Raw genomic sequence first — 21234 nt, forward strand, 5'->3', positions numbered from 1 at the left:
CTTCCTGGGGGCCGATTAAGATTCTTATGGATCTTCGGGATGAAATAAAATACTGGAATCCTTGGTTGTTCTATAGTGATGAATTCCAGTTCTTGTTTATTAATTATCTCATCTCGAAATCCCTGTTCTAAATGCACCAACAACTCCTTTTTAAAAAGATCCGTTGGGTTGCCCTCCAGTTTCCGGTATGTGGTCGGATCACTCAAGATTCTTGATGACTCCTCTTTATAATAAGTGGAGTTCATCACAACCACCCCTCCCCCTTTGTCTGCCGCCTTGATTACAATATTTTTATTGTCCTCAAGGGATTTTATGGCAGCTTTTTCCTCTATGCTTAGATTTTGTTTGGGGCATTTGAAATCTGAACTTGCTGTTTCTAAATCTGCGATCACCATCTCCGCAAAGGTGTTGATATAGTTGCCTTTAACGGCTTTGGGGTAAAAAGTGGATGGTCTCTTAAATGATGTAAGGGGAGATTTGTCATTCCCATTGGTTAAATTGGGTTTAATGACTGCTCTACTAACGGCGTCCTTAATGAAATACTTTTTCAAAGTGATTTTTCTCACAAACTTGTGGATGTCCACAAATGTGTTAAACATATTGGGACCATTTACCGGAGCAAAATTCAAACCCCTGGATAGGACATCTAATTCTACTTGTTGTAATTGAACATCACTTATATTGAAGACATTACTTTTTACCAATCCCTTCCTCTGTCTGACCTTTTTCTTTCTCTTTCTCTTCCTTGACCCTCCTCTCTTTCCTCTGACTCTTCCAGCCTTGACCTTTTCCTTTCTACCTTTGTTTGGTCTTGTCTCCCTAGATGATTTCTGGGGCCTCTCCACCTTTCTTGAATTGGTGCTCGTCCCTGGCGGTAGTCTAAAAAAGAATTCTGTTTGGAATTATTTGTTTTCTGGCTGTTAAAGGGTCTATCTACTGGAGACCTTTCTCTATAGTTCCCATTAGTGTAATTTTGGTCAGAATGTGTAACCCTACTGCTACTTAGGTTTGTCCCTTCCTGATTGATAGACCTCTTTTTATTTTTATAGGAAGGGGGGTTCTTATTAGATTTATCTAATGGTAGATTCCCACCCTTTATTTCCTTAGTGTTAACTTCAAGTTTCTCACTTCTGGTGGAATCTAACCTGTCTCTAGAATTAGCTGCAGGTGTATCTGGTTCCTGACCACTAGTTTCCACTTCACTAGCAATAATGATTTTTTCTGTCTTCCAGTTTCTTTGCCTGTTTTCATCATAGTCCCGCTTATCTCTTGCAAATTTTTTAAGTTTAGTAAGCTTGACTTCTTTCTCTGTTTTATCTATTTTTGAAATTGCTTTTTCTTCCAATAATATGTACTCCGCCATTTCCATAAACGGTTCTATTTGCTCCTTGATTGTATTTATTTCTTTATCTAATACTTCCAGAGTCTTAGCTCTCTGCTTCAGGAGCAATTGGATAAGGTTTACCGAACATGTGTCTAAAATAAAATTCCACTCCTTTAAAAAGTTTTCATCTTCCTGATCTGAGGTGGGGGGCTTTTGGACTCTAAGTCCTCTGGGTATCCGCTTTTGTTCAAGGTATTGTTTGAGTGTGTATACTTCCCATATTTGCCTCATTTCTTGTGTCAGTAACCTTTCTAACTTGGAAAACTGAATATCAAGACTCTCTTTATCAGGATCCATAAATTCATCTACCGTGAAAAAACCTTCTAAATTTAACCCTCGTAGTGCTCTATTGGTGAATAGTGCCATGGTGATCAAATAATATTATGGTCAGCTGCTGAGTGAGTATTGAACAAACAAACGTGAATACAAAACTAACTAAAAAAAAACTCTCTACCAGCGCTTGATCCAAGTGATAGACTAATTGGTGTGATAACAACAATTGAGTGATTACAATGTGATTACATATGCAGCCAAGGGGGCAATAAACAATGGATTGTTCAAATCCAATAGCATACAGATACAAATACAAAAAATGTCCCCGGCGCAAAGTGTGGTGATGATAATTACAGTACCATATCGAAAGACAGTCCTGTTTGAAAAGTCAGTCCTGGTGGTAGAATGATTCATCAACAATGTGAGGTAGATTTTCCTCTAGGCGTGTTCCCTTATGTTGTCTGCAATAACAGATAAAGAAAACACACCATTGCGCAGTATACAGACTCAATTGCCCCAACCTGAAGAGGAAAATCCCTACTTACAGGATATTTTCTTGTTCATTCGGGGGAGAGAATCTGTTCTTTGGTTCTCTTCCTCCACCCTGGTCTCCACGGGCCCCTCGTGGTTCCTAAGGTGGCTCTCTTCAACTCGGTCTGCGTCGTCCCAGTAGCAGCATACACCGCAACAACCGTGGTTGGAGAAAATTGAAAGACAGCCTAGTGTACTCCGCAAATTTTATTTAACAATGTTAAAAAGCAGCGATGTTACACTCACATTTTGCGAGGGCAAACATGCCGCTCAAGAATGCCATCCGCAGCCTGTGTCCACTCGATGGTGTGTTGTTCACGACGTCGCGCGCCAACCGATGACGTCAGCGGCGCAGCGCCCGAAGTTCTCCCCACACCACGAGATGCAACGCAGGTGACAGCTTACAACGTGCACTGTACTAGGCTCCTCCTCTCTACGCGTTTCGTGACGCTACGTCACTTCCTCAGGAGATGAAGGAGTCCAGTACACTGGTGCCTTAAGTACATGCACTAAAACTTGTATCTGCCCACAAATGGGCGGCGATCATTTTCGTCACTTAACTGAGTAATTGCAGGACCAGAAACAGCTGACTTGATATACTGTGCTGTTAGAGTCAAACCAGTCCTCACTACTACCCTTTTAAAATATCAAAAAATATAAAATGACTTAAAACATGTTAAAACATTAAATTAATAAAATAAACACTTGTCCTATAGTTGATTACATAAACCTAATGTTTAACATTGATCATATTTACAAATTCAATAGAAAACGATAACTACATTGAAGAAAGATGAAACAAGCAGATTCTAAGGGTCTTTCAAAAAGGATGCCAGATCGAAATCAATATTTAGACCCAATGGGGACAAGGTTTTCAGGACATATATCCAATAACTTTCTCTTTTGGACAACATGCCCAGCCTGTCTCCCCCGCGCCAATTTGGTTTTAGATGTTCAATACCCATACATATAAGGCCATCAGGAATCTGATTATGCACTAGCTTGAAATGATTAGAGACGCTATGCGTCTCGAGGCCTCTCTTGATGTTGTATATATGCTCGGCAAATCGCCTCTTGAGAGGTCTCCCTGTGCGCCCTATGTATTGTAGCCCACATGGGCATTGCAGTAAGTAAACACAATAATCCGTCTTACAGTTAATAAATGTTTCTATATCGTAGACCACTCCTGTTTTGTTTGATTTAAATGATTTGCCCTTAACACTATTTTTGCATCCAATACATTTGGAGCATGTATAGTATCCTTTAAGGTTACTTAGCCATGTAACATGGCGGTCTCGAAGACCATCAAAGGGACAACTTGGTGATAGCCGGGACTTTAGGTTTTTTGCCCTTCTATAAACTATCTGAGGTTTTTCTGGGACAATCTCTTTGAGAACAGGGTCCCTCTGTAGTATGCCCCAATGTTTAGTAAGAACCTTTGTTATAGTGGGGCCCAGACCACTGTACTGGGTTACAAAAAATGGAAATGGGTCACTTTTCTTCATAACAGTTGTGGTCGGATCTTTACATAGAATATTTTTTCTATCTAGTTTATTAACTTCAGAAATGGCAGAGTCTACATCACGCATTTTGTATTCCCTCTCCAGGAACCTATCCCTAAGGTCATTTACCTGCTGTTGGTACACTTTTTCATTTGAGCAGTTTCGCTTAACCCTTAGTGCTTGTCCCTTGGGGATGTTCCGGAGCCAGTTTGGGTGGTGATGGCTTGATGCCAATAAATAGGTATTTGCATCTACATCCTTATTATATGTTTTTGTCTGGATAGTATCATCCTCTATATACAGAGAGAGGTCAAGGTAGTTAATGATGGTATTGCTTTGATTAAATGTGAATCGCAGGTTCAGTTCATTAATATTCAAATATTGCTTGAATGCCTCAAGCTCATCCATAGGCCCCCTCCAGACACACAGCACATCATCGATGTATCTTTTCCATTGTACCAGGTTTGCCCCAAATGGGTTGGAGGTCCATATGTTATCCTCCTCCCATATGGACATGAATAGGTTCGCATAACTTGGGGCAAACCTGGTGCCCATCGCGGTGCCGCATGTCTGGAGGAAAAAATCGCCTTCATAACAAAAATAATTGTGGGTTAGGATGAACCTGATTCCATCCAAGATGAAAGTCCTTAGTTTATCATCTACAGAGTTATCCTTTTCCAGAACCCTCCTTATTGCCTCCAGTCCCATCTTGTGGTCTATTATTGTGTATAATGAGACTACGTCGCATGTTACCCAACAACATTCTTTGGACCACTTTAACTCCTGTATGGTCGTGAGTACGTGCGACGTGTCTCTCAAATAGGATGGGACCTGCTTCACATATTTCTGCAACAGAAAATCTAGAAATTGCGATAGATTTGAGGTGAGGGACCTTATTCCAGATATTATCGGTCTTCCTGGGGGCCGATTAAGATTCTTATGGATCTTCGGGATGAAATAAAATACTGGAATCCTTGGTTGTTCTATAGTGATGAATTCCAGTTCTTGTTTATTAATTATCTCATCTCGAAATCCCTGTTCTAAATGCACCAACAACTCCTTTTTAAAAAGATCCGTTGGGTTGCCCTCCAGTTTCCGGTATGTGGTCGGATCACTCAAGATTCTTGATGACTCCTCTTTATAATAAGACTAATCTCCCTACTAAATAACGATCTTAAGCTATACAGCAAAATCCTGGCAAATAGACTGAATCCCATCCTACCGAGATTAATTCACAACGACCAGGTGGGGTTTGTATCTGGCAGACAAGCCTCAGACAACACCCGCAAAATTATAAATATAGTTGATCATGCCCACCTCACAGCTACCAAAGCGGTTCTGTTAAGCCTGGACGCAGAGAAGACGTTCGATAGAATTGATTGGCTATTTCTTGACAAAACAATGCAGAAATTCGGCTTAAAAGATGCGTATCTAGCGGGAGTCCGAGCGCTGTACTGCTGCCCGTCTGCAGTGGTGAAACTCCCGGGGGTACAGCAAAAAAATTTGAAATGAAAAATGGAACGAGACAGGGATGCCTTTTGTCCCCTCTCCTCTTCGCCCTAACAATCGAACCACTAGCGTCTAAAATACGAGACAATATAAATATACAGGGGGTACCAATTGGCGGAATAAACTATAAAGTCTCATTGTTCGCAGACGATATCATATTAACATTAACGCAGCCCCAGATCTCCCTTCCCAACTTACACAAAGAATTAAAGGAATTTGGCAAAATATCAGGATACAAAATTAACAGTGATAAGTCAGAAGCCCTCAACTTAAATCTATCAGAACCAGAGATGCGGACATTGAAATCAAACTTTAATTATAAGTGGAGCCCTATATACATCAAATACCTGGGAGTACATGTATCGAGGCACTATTGCTCCCTATACCAAAATAATTATCCCAACCTATTTAGGAAAATTAAAAAAGATCTGGATAAATGGGAAAAATACCAGATCTCATGGATCGGGAGAATGATCTCAGTTAAAATGAATATACTCCCCAGATTATTATATTATTTCCAGACGCTCCCGATCCATGTCCCTGGTTCTGAATTAAAAACTATCCAAAATAAAATCCTCTAATTTATTTGGATGGAAGGAGACCCCGGGTAGCTAGGTCGGTTCTTATGGCGTCTAGGACAAAAGGAGGACTGGGGGTCCCAGACATTAATAGATATTACCAAGCTGCCCAATTAAAACAGGCGGTAATGTGGAACTCGGACCCAGACAAGCTATGTTGGCTAGCAATTGAATCTCATTACTCCAGAACGCCTTCTCTACCAGCTTTTCTCTGGAGCGGTGACAGGGGAAATGACATGGCGCCCAAATTCGGGCTGGGGGCCATGAAACATACTTGGGACATACTGCACCGACACACTTTATTAGAGCAAATACCCAGTTTGTACCTGGCAGATACCTGGAATGCGCCGCTCCTCACCTCTGACAAGCCCCGTTGCGTTTGCCTTCCCAGCCTTGGTTCATGCCTGGCTGACGGGCGGCTGATCTGTTAAATGATAATGATTAGGATTTAATAGGCTGCTATGCTTCGCGTGTCTACCAGATGGCATAAATTCATGAATTGTAATGCAGTATATATATATATACTGTGCAGTATTGCAGCCAGCGGGAATAAAATGCTTCAATCCCTGCCTGGAAAATACCTCAATGCACTCGGGCAGAAAACAGTCACAAACCTCAATACACCCGGGTATACCCGAATTCGTGGGACTAGCCGAGCTCGAATAAAGTGTGTCGCCAGTGTATGGGCAAAAACTAAAACTAAATTCTTACTCTCGTCCCCTTGCTCTCAGCTCATTCCAATATTTGACAACCCTAAATTCCCACCAGGGTGTGAAACCCGACAATTCGACCTATTTAAAACAATGGGGATCAGAGCGATCGCGGACCTGCTGAGCGATGGACAGTTCCTGAGTCTCCAAGAATTGCGAACCAAATTAAAATTACCCCACCTGGATACATTTAAGTTTCTCCAAATTCGACACTTTCTACAAAAAATGTCCCCATCATTCAAATTCCCCCCTCTCACAAAATTTGAGAAACTCTGTCGCGAAGGAGTACATCAAAAAGGTCTAATAACACAAATATATGCCGGCATGGAGAATCCGGTGAACTCTACCGCTCACGACTATATGCTTAAATGGGAAGCGGAATTGGACATAGTTATTGACAGAGAGGACTGGGAGGAAATATGAGACGCGGCCTCAGGAACTTCCATCTGTACCACGCTGAAGGAAAACATCTATAAAATAATGTATCATTGGTATCTTACCCCAGTGAGGTTAAAACAAATCTACCCTCTGGCCTCAGATCTATGCTGGAGAGGCTGTGGACATAGAGGGGACATGGCCCATATCTGGTGGTCATGTCCAGAAATTCAGAAATACTGGCTTACGGTACAAGATTTTATAAAAGAGGTCACAGGCCTCACAATTCCTATAGATCCACTGACCTTCCTACTGGGCAGGCCGATAGAGGACATCGATCGCCCAGTATGGAAATTAATCTCCTTTATTCTAACAGCAGCAAGGTGTTCAGTCGCATACTCTTGGAAGAAGATAGCGCCCCCCACCAAACAGCTAGTGAAAAAAAGAGTTAACGATGTTATGAGTTTGGAAAAACTCACGGCCTTCTTGAACTGCTCAACTGAAGGTTTCTATAAAATCTGGGAACCCTGGTTAACCCATTAATCCGAACCAAATCAGGATACAACCCCAGACGGATCTGAACCACAGTAGAGCTGTGAAGGATGGATGCCGGGACCCGGCCGGACGAGGATGGAATGACTCCCTCTCTCCCCCCCTCCCCCTCCTCTCTTCCTTTTTCCACACCCCAGAGACCATGACGTGGCCTTAGGGGATCTTTCCTTTCTTTCTCTCTCCCCCCACATGAACAAGGAAAATACAACTGTATTAGGCCAACACTGATAATGTAAAACCACATGAACAAGGAAAATACAACTGTATTAGGCCAACACTGATAATGTAAAACCAATGTCTGTAAAGATGATTTTGCCTAATAAAAATGTTTGGGGAAATTTTTTTTTTTTAATGGTACGAGACAAGGGTACCCATTATCTCCTCCTCTCTTCGCTCTAACGATTGAGCCATTGGCTGCTAAAATAAGAGCAAATAGTAATATACATTGTATATAGTGATTGGGAAAACAAATGATAAAATCTCATTATTCGCAGACGATATTATTCTGACTTTAGCAAGCCCTCAGACTTCTTTACCCAACCTCCAAAAGGCGCTATCAGACTTTGGAAAAATCTCTGGATATAAAATGAACAGCGACAAGTCACAGTCTTTTAATCTGAATCTTTCAGATCCAGAGATAAAATTACCAAAACTGAATTTCAGCTACAGATGGAGTTCCTCACATATTAAATATCTGGGAGTAAATGTGGCTAGGAACTACCACTCCCTACAGTATATCAAGGCAACTATCCACCATTGTTTGATAAGATTAAAAGGGATCTGGCAAAGTGGGAAGGATATCAGGTGTCATGGATTGGGAGAATAGTATCAGTCAAGATGAATATACTCCCTAGGTTATTATATCATTTCCAGACTCTCCCAGTCCGGATACCGGGATCCGAACTGAAAAATTTCCCAAATAGAATATTTAATTTTATTTGGCAAGGTAAAAGGCCTAGAACAGCTAGAACGGTGATGATGGCTTTAAAGACAAGAGGAAGTTTGGGTGTCCCAGATATCTCGAAATACTACCAAGCTGCCCAACTAAGGCAGGTGGTGATGTGGAACGCTGATCCAACACAATATTGTTGGTTAGCCATAGAATCCCAATATGCTAGAACGTCTTCTCTGCCAGTGTCCCTATGGGCACTGGATAAGGAGGTGTACGCCAAAATGTTTGAGCTAGATCCGACGAGATTTACCTGGGAGATTTGGAGCAAGTCTAAGGGCAAATTTAATCTTGTGTCTCCCGTTTCGCAACTCACTCCGCTTTTTAATAATCCCAATTTCCCCCCAGGCTGTGATTATAAACAATTTGACCAAATTAAAGCTAAACATATTAGAGTAGTTGCCGACCTAGTGCATAAAGGAAAACTTTCTAGTTTCCAAGAGTTCCTAACTAGGTATGAGGCACCAGACCTTAGTATGTTTAAATATCTACAGATCAGAATTTTTTTCCAAAAATGTCCCCAAAATTAGAATTTACTCCCTTCACAAGTTTTGAAGCACTATGTAGGAGAGGTAGTTATCAAAAAGGTTTGATAACTAGAATAAAAGCCAGTTTGGAGGCCTTGGTCAATTCACATGATCATGACTGCATGCTCAAATGGGCAGCGGATTTGAAAATAGAAATTGACAGGGATGATTGGGAGGATATATGGGAGTTTGCTGCAAAAACTTCCATATGCACAGCAACTAAAGAAAATATATATAAAATTGTATTCATTGGTACCTCACGCCATGGCGGCTGAAGCAAATCTACCCTGTGGTGTCTGATCTGTGCTGGAGGGGTTGTGGGCAGAGAAGCGATATGGTCCACATTTGGTGGACGTGTCCGGCAATAGAAATATTGGATCGTTATCCAATCTATTAAAAAAAGAAATAACGGATGTGTCCATTTCTATGGACCCACTGACTATTTTGTTGGCTAAACCAGTTGAAGATATTGGCGGCCCACCTTCTTGCGCCCTACCTGATACCTCCTGAGCCTGCCTGCGCCCCCACTGTGAAGAGAGGGTCTGATCAGAGCTGTGGTCTGAATAAGAGCTTTCTGAGTAGGAGCTATCTTCATGTCATGTGTTTCAGCCTGCGTTCCATCTGGATCCAAGATGGCGTCTCCCGTTTCAGTTAAAGACACAGCTTCCCTAAAAAAAAAAAAACCACAGCCAGATCCTAAGTTGTCTATGACAATACTGAATATTGATGATCCATTAAAAATGTGCTAAAGGGATGGGTTTCCGATGATGTCATCAGGAGTGGGGGTGTAGGAGGGGAGCTCCGCGGACCCACCGGCTAAAACTTAATAAATAACGCTCCCAAACCAGAAATTCACGGCTCAAAAACATACCCCCATTACTTGGAGAGATCGGAGCATGTCCAAACACACAAAGAAGCCCGCAGCACCGGCGGTGTCACGGTTCTTCTCTCCGACACAGAAGAGTCCAGAAACCAAGAGGGTGGCGGACCACGAGGCTCACAAGAGCCGCAAGCAGCTCTAAATATGGGTACGAAAGCCCATGCAACTCTTGAAATGGAGATAGAGGAACCGATCACCCGATCCTACCTGGAGAGCTTATTCTCCACCATGCATGTCAAGCTCCAAACATCCCTGCAGGCAGAAATCAAAGCAGCAGTAGCGGAGATTAAACAGGAGATTTCTGGCCTAACAGAGAGGACAACGACTCTGGAAGGTGGACTGGAGGAGTCCCTGGCAAGACAAACAGCAGCCGAGGAAGAAATCATCCGGCTAGGAGAGGAGATCTCCCGTCTCAAAGACGGGCAGGAAGACCAAGATAATATTGACAGGCGCCAGAATCTGCGCATAAGAAATGTACTGAAGACGGTCTTACCTGGCCAGCTTCGTCCCTATCTTGCGGAACTGTTCACATCGCTCTGCGGCCCACTAGAGGACATGGACCTAGAGATGGATAGGGCCCACCGGGGGTAGCTCCCAGATCAGAAGATCCCAACCGGCGACGCGATGTAATCATAAGATTACACAGCTATACAGTAAAGGAGAAGATCATCACCGCCTGCAGAGGGAAAGAGTCACTACCTTTCCAAAATGAAACTCTCCAAATTTTCAACGACCTGTCACGGATAACAGTCGACCGAAGGAGAGAAATGAAGCCCTTGACCTCATTCCTCCGGGAGAAGGAGGTGAAGTACCGCTGGGGCTTTCCGTTCAAGCTTACGGTAAGCTATGACGGCAAATTCCTAACCATCCGCCACCCTGAGGACATGGCCCCATTCGTGAAAGCCCTGGGTCTGCCCCTGCCGCTTTCCTGGACAACGGAGCAACTACAAGACCCACCGCACCGGGAGGACGCGGAACCACGCAGCACCCGTCCCACGAGGAGAACGGCGGCGCCAAGGCAGTCTAAGAACAGATGAGAAGCACCGTAGTCCACAGCGAAGACGGGAGCACATGACGGCTCAAGAACCACACCAGACCCAGCCAGACGCATAGCTTCAGAATCCGACCCCTGACGATCGGAGGCAGCCCCCAGCTGAAGCTACTATAACTTTTGCCGCTGACCGGATGGCAGTTGAAGAGTGCTGAGGTCCGGCTGGGCTTTGGGGGTTGGCGGGGGGATTTGTGGGTGGGATAGGAGGGGAGCGCGATGCTCCGACAACAGCAATGCGATCTACTAACTGTAAGTAGCAAAATTTAATCTGTCTAAGGCCCGGGTACAGGACTATGGACCCCAGGCTCGGTTCGCACGACTGTTGCTACCCTCCCCACCCCCCCGGACTAGGAAATACTAGTTAACTGGGAAGCTGCCTAATGAGCCCTGCACAAGACAGGAAGCCCAAATGACTTCGATAATGGAAGCAGCGGCAGTGACACTATTACAGTAACTGGCAGTCTAGATTAGCTGGCCACATGGATCTAGTGCTAAGCCGTCCCTATGCCACAGTTGAGTTATGTAAAAAAAAAAAACCTGTTCCTCAGTTGATGAATGTTGAAGTTGAGAAAAGTTGTATGTGTTATAATATAATGTACTCCCTTTTCTCTCCCCCCCTTTTCCCCTCCACCCCCTCACGCTCCAAATCCCATAAGCCTGCCCTTCCGCCGCAGAAGATATGGCCGCACGGCCCCATACTAATGATGCTGCCTGCAGTAATAAAATACGTTGTCAAACCCTCTGAGGAAGGCACACGGCGGGCCACATAGATCAAATAGAAATGTCATAAGGATCCTCGGATATTAACTTCACTAAATGTTACCCCCATGTTTTATGCTATGGTTGTGAGGTTAGTCAGGAAGGTTCCTATGCTAAGAGCCCCATCCCTCCCCCCCTCTTCCCCGACCAGCAAGCGTAGGAAGTATTCCGTTTATGTTCAGCATGATACCTAAAAACATTAATGCAATGTGCTGTTGTGTTACCTGTCAACCCAGGTCTCCCCCTCCCCCCTATCTCCCCACCCCCCCCTCATCTCCACCCCCTTTTCCCAGGTCCAAAACCTATAAGCTTGACCGACTGACAAAAAGAGAGGTTATAATGCTTTTCATGTACTGAGCTTGTTAAGAGTTGTTCTCACGTTTATTACGCTAGTTTTAAGGATTGTCAGATAGATCTCCATGTTATGGCTATGCTAGGAGTTTTCCCTCCCCTCCCCACGCCTTCCCCATATCCAAAACCTATAAGCTTGACCGTAGTGAGTGAGGGATATTATCCCAATATGCTGTCCTAGGAACATACATGCATATTCAGAGTAATAAAATATGTAACTGTGACGATAGTGAGGGTTATAAAATTTTATATATATTTTCTTTAGTTGCTCTGCATATGGAAGTTTTTGCAGCAAACTCCCATATATCCTCCCAATCATCCCTGTCAATTTCTATTTTCAAATTAATTTGTGCTCCGACCTGTTTAACCCCGGGGTGCGTCTGGCCAGCAGAAACAACCAGGGGTCGGTCCAAAGGGATCGCGCAATCGAGAATTCTCTGGAGCCAATTTCTGATATCTTCCCAGATTGGGAGTATCTTGGTGCAACCTCACAGCATGTGCAGCAAGGCTGCCTGCTCCCCACATTGTTTAGGGCACAATGGAGGGTAGCCCCAGACAAACTTTGATAATCGTAATGGGGTCAAATACCACCTCATCAGGACGCGTTCTCCTTCAATGTCGTGCAGATTGAGCTCTTAGCTGCCGCCAAGACAATATAGTCCCAGTCCTCGTCCTCTAGTGTGTCCCCCAGATCTCTTTCCCATCTATTCTTATATTTTAGTGTCACGTCGGCGTCAGGAGTCGGACAGACTACCGCTTTGTACATCGTAGAGATAAGTCCCTTGGTTCCTGTTCCAGTAGAACAGAGCTGTTTAAAATTAGTGCATTGAGCTCGAATGGGAAATTTATCATAGAAAGCTCTTAGCTGGAGGTATCTAAAAAATTCTGAATTTGGAACTGATTTTTCAGACTTAATTTGCTCAAACGGTTTGATAGATATTCTACCCTCCAGGTGTAAAAGGCGAGTGTAGCCCTTCTGTGTCCATATAGTTAAATCTTTCTTCTGCAGGCCCGGAGCGAAATCAGGGTTTCCCAAAATTGGGGTCATCAAGGAGTGTTGTCTCATTAATACGTGCTTATATTCGCTTTTGTCCCATACTGCCAAAGAGCTGGCAATCGCGGGGAGCGGGAGTTTGAAGTCCTTGCGAACCTTCTTTGGGAGCCAGATCAGGTCCTGCAATGCCACCGGGGCACAGCAGGCCGCCTCCAGTTTCACCCATCGCCTCCGACTAGGGTGGGTGTGCCACTGGATAATTTGGGTCAATTGGGCCGCTCTGAAGTATGATAACAGGTAAGGTACCGCTAATCCTCCTCTTGTTGTGGGCCGAATTAGTGTGCTAGTTTTGATGCGGGGGGTTTTATTACCCCAGACAAACTTCACCATTGCGGACTGTAACCGAAGGATCTCTTCCCTGATTATAGGGACCGGAAGAGTCTGAAATAGGTACAGAATTCTGGGAAGGAGATTCATTTTTAGAGACTTAATCCTGCCAATCCAGGATATGTTGTAACCTGCCCATTTCCGTAGATCTTCCTTCAGTGTCCGTATTAGTCTGGGGTAATTCGCCTTATAAAGGGTGCCTGATTGCTTCGTGATATTTATCCCTAAATATTTTATGGAGGAGGTTTGCCATTTGAATTCAAAGTTCACCGTGATCAGTTTCTCGGTGGCCTTAGGTAAGTTGATATTTAGGGCTTCTGATTTTGCCTGGTTAATTTTGAACCCAGATATCGCATTAAATTCCCCTAGCAATTGAAAGACGTTCGGCAGAGAGGTGAGGGGCTGTGATAACGTGAGTATCACGTCATCAGCGTACAGGGCCACCTTATGTGGCTGGTCACTAATTTGGATTCCTGCTATATTCGGGCTGAGGCGGATGTGCGCCGCTAGGGGTTCGATGCATAGCGCAAAGAGAAGGGGTGACAGAGGACAGCCTTGTCTGGTGCCGCTCTTAATCAGGAATTCATCCGAGGGGAAGCCCTGGTGCCTGACCTTTGCCGTCGGTCCCCGATACAGAGCGAGAATTGCCTATATCATTCTCCCACCCAAGCCGAACGCTCATAGCGTCTCCCTCAAGTAGGGCCAATCAATTCTGTCGAACGCTTTTTCTGCATCTAAACTAAGCACCATAGACGGGATGTTTTTTTTGAGCCAGATCAATCAAATCTATAATCCGTCTGGTGTTATCAGCTGCTTGTCGACCACATATGAACCCCACTTGATCAGGATGGACCAACTTGGACAACACCTGGTTAAGGCGGTTAGCTAAAAGTTTGGAAAAGATTTTTGTATCAGAGTTTATTAAAGAGATGGGCCTATAGCTTTTACAGTCCGCTGGGTCTTTTCCTTGTTTGTGGATTACTGAGATAGACGCCTGGAGCATCGAGCTCGGGATGGGGGCACCATCCAGGAAAGAATTACACAGTTTTAGTAGATGAGGAGCTAATATTTTGCGAAATTTCTTATAATAGAGATTGGAAAAGCCATCTGGGCCTGGGGCCTTGGCTGCTTTTAATGACTTCATTACCTCTAGAGGTGTTCCTCGATAGTAAAGTCTGCCTGTAGTGCGTCCCTCTCCTCTCTGGTCACTTTAGGCAATTGAGCCTCTGTTAAGAACGTCTTTAGTCGTGTTTTTGTGGTTGGCGTGTGTGCCACCTTCGCCCCATCATATAGGGTTTCATAATGTTTTAAATTCATAAACTATTTTTTTGGGGTCAGAGGTCAGATCCCCCTGTTCTGTTCGAATTATCTGAATTTGGGAGACGTGGTTTTTGTCTCGTAATTTGTTGGCAAGTAGGGTATCTGGCCTGTTTGCTTTCTCAAAAAATTTCCGCTTAGACCATGTCAGCTCCTTTTCAGCACGGGAAGTTAATCTGGGCTCAGCCTGCCTTCCTTTTTCAAGTATCGCCTTATGGTGAGTTATGTCCTGCACTAAGCAGAGAGCACCGACCACAATGTCGTACTTGCAAAGTCTCGGCCACACTCTCACATATTAATAATATTATGGAGAGTATTGTGAGATTATTATAAAGAAAGGTCACTCAGAGTTTGTATAAGATAAGGTTTATCATTTATTGTATCACAACAATATTCAGAAATATCAGAAATATCACAACAAGCTTCTTATAAGCTGATGGCTAGCAGTTACAGTATGTTACCAATCCATTCCTAACTATGCAGAGATTATAACTATACAGTATATGCCTTGTCAATACTCACAAACCAAAAGATATTACAATAGGTCAGCCAGTCCCAGCTCAAGTCTCATCTGTGTGACTTCACACCTAAGTTCGGTTCTGGTTTAACATGGAGTCGTGCAAACCTATTATAGTGTTCATTGTTTGCTGCGTACGTGTGACACGTGTCATGTGTCCATGCTCTGTGGTTTGTGACGTATGATGTTTACCATCAGAATTTACAGTTAGTGACGTATGATATATGTCGTAAGTTACCTTTAAACCACGGCCTGTTTACCGGTGTTAGTTCCCCTTTTATGTCTATGTAACCTGTCCCAATATCCTGCCACTTCTGAGCAAAACAAGCTATTATTTCTAAGACAAGAAAAACCAGGATTTTAACAGTATACTCTAAGCTATACTAGGCCTTATAATGATACTATGTATATATGTACCTGTGACCTGTATTCATTATGCGTTATATGCCAGAAAATACCTGTAATCCATAACACCCTCTCCTACACATAATTATCATATGTTTGCAAATGCAGAAAAACTATCAAAGCAGAAAATATTCATTATGTGTACTTTTGGAAGACAGTGTCACCGCTCTCTGATGTTGATGAGCTTGAACTCACAGGAGTATGTGATTGATCGCAAAACACCCACAACTGCGCATATGTGCACAAGTTATTCCACGATGGGAAGGTATCAATTTGTAAAAATCACCCAATTGTAAAGCGGGTTGATGTTGACGTTCATACATACTTAAAAGCGTAGTATCCCAACGGGCCCCAAAACAATGTTGATGTTTATTACCTGAACATGCAAACAAAGTGGTACAATTATATGACCCGTGGCTAACAATGCTGATATGACCTTCTTCAATTGTATAAAAAGACATTTGAAATATTTGACGGTGAATGTCTCTACACTTGAAGTTGGGTTGATCACCAAGAGATAGCAAAGATTTCACTTGCCAAAAATTACATAACATTAGCAAGCTACGCGGTAGCAATGTCCCATTAGGTGTTAAAACTGAAAACGGTCCTGAGGAAGCAAGAGAGTTCTGATACATAAAGTCTCTCATCGTGTTGTGAACTGCATGCACTTTGCGTGGTTTCCGATGTGGTAAAACCAGTTCATCTACAGTAAGTACATCCTCATGGAAGTTTGATAGGACCGTGGTAGACGCAAGATTTGTGAAGTATCTTTCTTTTCGTCTGTGTCCTTGCAACAAAGCATACTGCAGCAGGTTAGATTTGACCTGTGTGCTTAAAACAGTATATTAGTATCTAGGTAAAAATATAAGAATATATGCTAGAAAGCAAAATGTGATTAAGCTGAACGCCTCTTCATCTTCGGAAGAAAAGAGAAAATACGAAGCAAAATAACAAGGATTATTATCCCTAAAATAAAAAACAATAGTGGTTTCAAATAACCTAGGATTCCAAACGCATTTCCTAGTCCACTAAAAATACTTTTACCAGTAGTTTGTAGGCTAGTGCCTATTTTTGTCAAAAAATTACCTGTCATTGGCCAAAAAGTTTTCAATGATTCACCTAGTGTAGTCAACCACTGGGGAAAATCACCCGGGTGTAAATCAACACGTAGTAATTCACTGTGAACTCTCTGTCAAAGGGTATGTACTATATCATGTGTGAACCCTATAGTAACCTTCATTTTCTTTGAATGTGCCAAATAGGCTGTCATGTGAGGAAGGATCAGTGTGATAGCTGGTACCTGGAAATGTACTCCAGATGTGAGTGTCTGATGTAACAGAGGTGGAATAAGTGTAGTACCATAACACTGTATACTCCCATTAACCGTGACAAGTGATGCCTGAAAAGGAGGAATATCGCAATCCTCTTCTGTAGATAATACTATATAACTCCCATTATCTAAGCTGTGAATTAATGTAAAAGGAGTTTGAATGGGTGTTGCAGTTATCGGGCAGTTGCTACCTTGCATTTGATCATTGCAAGGCATGTGCTGTATAATGTCATCACAAATTAAATAACCTCTATCAACATCTTCTAGTGCTGATGAAAAATTCACGATCACATTTCACAGACATGTACTGAAATGGTTGAGCAACCTGTACCCTTGCGAAATAAGAACCTGTGTGTGTTAAGTGTCCAAAATTAAGCAGTTCCCAATTTGTTGTATAAACCTCTCCTGGAATCAATAATTCATAGTACAAAAATACTTCCCATAATGAGTCATCAGGGTTATGAACCCGTCTGTGGTTTCTTTCTCGTATGTCATAAACTACAGTATAGACCATGTCAGCTCCTTTTCAGCACGGGAGGTCAGCAAGATATTAAGTTTGGTTTTGGTGTCTAGCAACTCCTTAAGGGTCATTCCATCTTTGTTATTTTTATGTCGAGCTGAGAGGACTGCCAATTCCTTCTGTAACTGATTGATTTTTTTGTCCTTCTCCCTCTTTCACCTGCTTGCAATCCTTATGAGCTCTCCTCTCAGAGTCGCCTTATGGGCTTCCCATAGGGTAGCCTGCGAAGTCACACTTCCCATATTCTCCTGAAAATATTCCCTGATTCTATCCCCCACATTTTGTGCAATTTCGGGGATTTTTAGTAAAACTTCGTTAAGTTTCCAGTTCGGTCCTGGTCTGTCCAGAATAAAATCGGAGCACCGCAACTCTATCGGCGCATGATCTGACCACGAAATATCGTGGATGCCCGAGTGGGAGATCTGTGAAACCATTCTACTGGATACAAAGAGGTAGTCTATCCTACTATATCTGTCATGCGGGTGGGAGTAAAATGTAAATCCTTTGTCCTGGCGGTGCTGTTCCCGCCATATATCTAAAAGATTATTAGTTCTCAGCCCTCTATTCCAGGTTTGTCTAACCTTTGAGTTAGCTTTACCGCTCGGGGTGCATCTATCCATTACTGGATCTAGTGTCTGATTAAAGTCACCCCCTAGTATTACGCATCCCTGTGCCATCCTCTGGAGGATGGAGAAGAACCTTTCCAGGAAAGCCTCTGTGCCTTCACTTGGAGCATAAACGTTTGCCAATGTGATCGGCTGACCTCTTATTTCGCCGCTTATAATCAGAAATCGGCCGTTGTTGTCTTTTTTAATGGTCTTAATCGCATAGGGCAAACGGTTATGTAGTAGAATGGCTACTCCTCTTTTTTTTGTTGGATGAAGCTGAGAACCAATTCCTAAACCTATAGTCAATATATTTCGGGGAACTGGATTTCGAAAAGTGTGTTTCTTGTAATAGAATTATGTCAGGGTCTGTTTTCTTATAGTCTGCCATAGCTAGCCTGCGCTTCCCTGGACTGTTTATTATTTCACACAATGTGAAAGGCTTTGTGATCTCTTTACTCATGAGTGTATTTCCAAACCTTTACTCGTTTGTAATCAACCATCCGAGCCCATGGTGTCAGCGTCGAGAATCTTCTATTTCTTTCCGAGGATTCGGACTGCAGCCGGGAAGAACAAGGGAAAGTACACTGGGGGAACAGATAAACACATGTAACGAAACATAAAAACACAAAATTAGCACATCCGGCAATAGGGCGAGACCAGTCCTCCCCAAGTGCCTTCTCTGCCTCTCCTAAACGTACAGCACGAGCGTAGTCCGGGATGGACCTCCATCCCCCTCTACCGCTCCTCGTTGCTGGTTCAGTGAGGACTTTCATGGGCCGCCGGACGGAGTTACCCCCCGCGCCCATGTGGAGGCTCATGCCCTCGTTGAGACTGGAGGGCACTCCACCCTCCCCCCGACAACATTAGGTGATTCATCTTCATTATAGATAATATAGATAAATGAACAAACAGAAAAACAGAACCCTTCTTTTGGCAGTTTAACTGAGATACTGCAACTTTTTCTCCCCCTCCCCCCCCCCTTCTCAGTCCTGAGTCTTTTCTTTATATATTTGTTTTAATTCCCCTTTTTTTTTTTATTATTTTTTTTTTCTCCCCCCTTTTTTTTTTTTTCAAGGGGGACTGCCACTTTAATAAGCTAGTGTGGCTTTATGACCCTCCCAACACCCCCAATTTGGTATCGTGTCTTTGGGTGGGGGGATTAGCCCCTAGGGGAATGGGCACACAGCTACATTTGCCTGGGGACAGTGTTTATTATTTCGGCTACTCCGCTGCTTGCATGATGGGCCTTGCTTGCTTGGTGGTGTGGTGGTTCGTGGGCCCTCCTTCCGGATCGCTGTAGGATGTTGTCCACGCCTTCTCTTCTTCCTCCGCCATCAGGTAGAGTTGTCCCTCTGCTGCATTCCTGGTACTTTATCCTCTTCCTTACCTGGTTTATGAGTCAGAGTCTCATCTCGCGAGACTAGATGGTGTTCGGCGCTCCGAGATGACGTCAGCGGTAATTTCTCTTTAGCCTCCTACAAGATGGCGCCCAGCACACTTCCGGTGACGCTGTTCCGGGGAACGCCATTTTCTCACCTGAAGCCCGCGAGGAAGGTCGCCACTCCCCTAGCTCTCCCGCCGAAACTTGCAGCACTTCCGTGAAGCCGCCTCGTGGACTCCATCGAGCTCTTCCGCCATGATGGGCAGCTTGCGTTCCACCGCCCGCCGCCATGATGTATGCAGGTACGATTTTCCACTTTTTAGTTGGTGTTTCTTGCAGGAATGCCTTGGAGGGTTGCAGGGTCCCATAACGTGTAGTGTTGAGTCCGGCTATAGCCACGTAAGCAGCCAGCTCCTTGTTCGTCACACTCGGGGTTAATCAAGGGGGGAGAAAGTTCAGGAGCAACATATAACTTTATTAACTAGCCTCTAACCATGAGGTAACTTCAAGATACGAGACTTTAAGCGAGCTCATGTGAGAGCTTCCCGGCTTTCGCCCACAGCCCCCACCACTTGCCAATCCGTTTCTCTGGGCTTTTCTCCTCTAGGGCTCGTGGGTGAGTTCTCCTTGATCCCTAGTTTTTGTAGGAACTCAGCTCCCTCTTCTATCTCCTTCATGGAGATGGCCCTTCCGTTGCGGATGACCAGCAGGCCAAACGGAAAGGTCCACCTATATCTGATGGCTCTGTCCCTCAATGTGCGGGTGATGGGCTGGAGTTTCCTTCTCCTGGCCAGGGTAAGCGGTGAGAGATCTTGGAAGAGTTGCATTGTGATCTCCTCGAATCTGCAGGCTTCTGCCACTCTGGCCTTCTGTAGGATAGCATCTCTGGTGCGATAATGGTGCAGCCGGGCTATTACATCTCTCGGCTGCTCTGTTGCTGCTGGTTTGCTTCTTAGGGCACGATGGCAGCGATCCATTATTCTTTCATTGGGTCGGCAGTCAGGGAGTAACTCCGCCATCCATCTTGAGATGAAATCCTCCACATTGGTGACGGTTTCAGGGATCCCCCGTACCCTAATGTTATTCCTGCGGTCCCTGTTCTCCGCATCTTCCTGTCTGTCAGCCAATTCCGAAATTTGTGCTTGTAAGTATGTGGATCGTTTGTCAGCTTTTTTAATCAGTTTTGTATTGGTGCTGAATTTCTCTTCCAGGGCTCCGGTGCACTCACGAGCCCCTGCACCTCCTTTTTTAAGTCCTGCATTTCCAGGTGTATAAGGGCTTTCATGTCTCTATACAACCTCTCAAAATCACAGCGGCGGACAGGTAATTGCTCCGGTCCTTCCGCTGTGTCTTCATCGCGTTCTGACTCTGATCCTGCATTTGAATCCGGTGCCAGATATTTACGGAGGTCTCCTTCTTTTTTGCCTGCATCGGTGCCATCTCTAATGTTTTAATGGTATTGTGAAAGTAGTTAGGGGTGATAAAGGTTCGTTTTGCTTGCTTTATGAGTGTATTGTCAGGGATGAGGGATGGAGCTCAAGGCTTAAGCTGCCATCCGTCTCACTCTGGGGGCGGGGTCTCCGTCTAAGGGCAAATTTAATCTTGTGTCTCCCGTTTTGCAACTCATTCCGCTTTTTAATAATAATGAGTTTCTGGAGGGAACGGCTATCCCCGCTTCTATGTCTAGAGCGAATTTGGCACTCATACCAAAGGAAGGGAGAGACCCACTACAGTGTGGTAATTATCACCCCATAGCCCTCCTTAATTCAGACCTAAAACTTTATAGCAAAATCCTAGCTAACAGACTAACTCCCATTCTCCCAGGCCTGTTCCACAAGGACCAA

The sequence above is a fragment of the Ascaphus truei genome, chromosome 4 (assembly GCF_040206685.1).
Source record: "Ascaphus truei isolate aAscTru1 chromosome 4, aAscTru1.hap1, whole genome shotgun sequence".
In the NCBI taxonomy this organism is placed as follows: domain Eukaryota; kingdom Metazoa; phylum Chordata; class Amphibia; order Anura; family Ascaphidae; genus Ascaphus; species Ascaphus truei.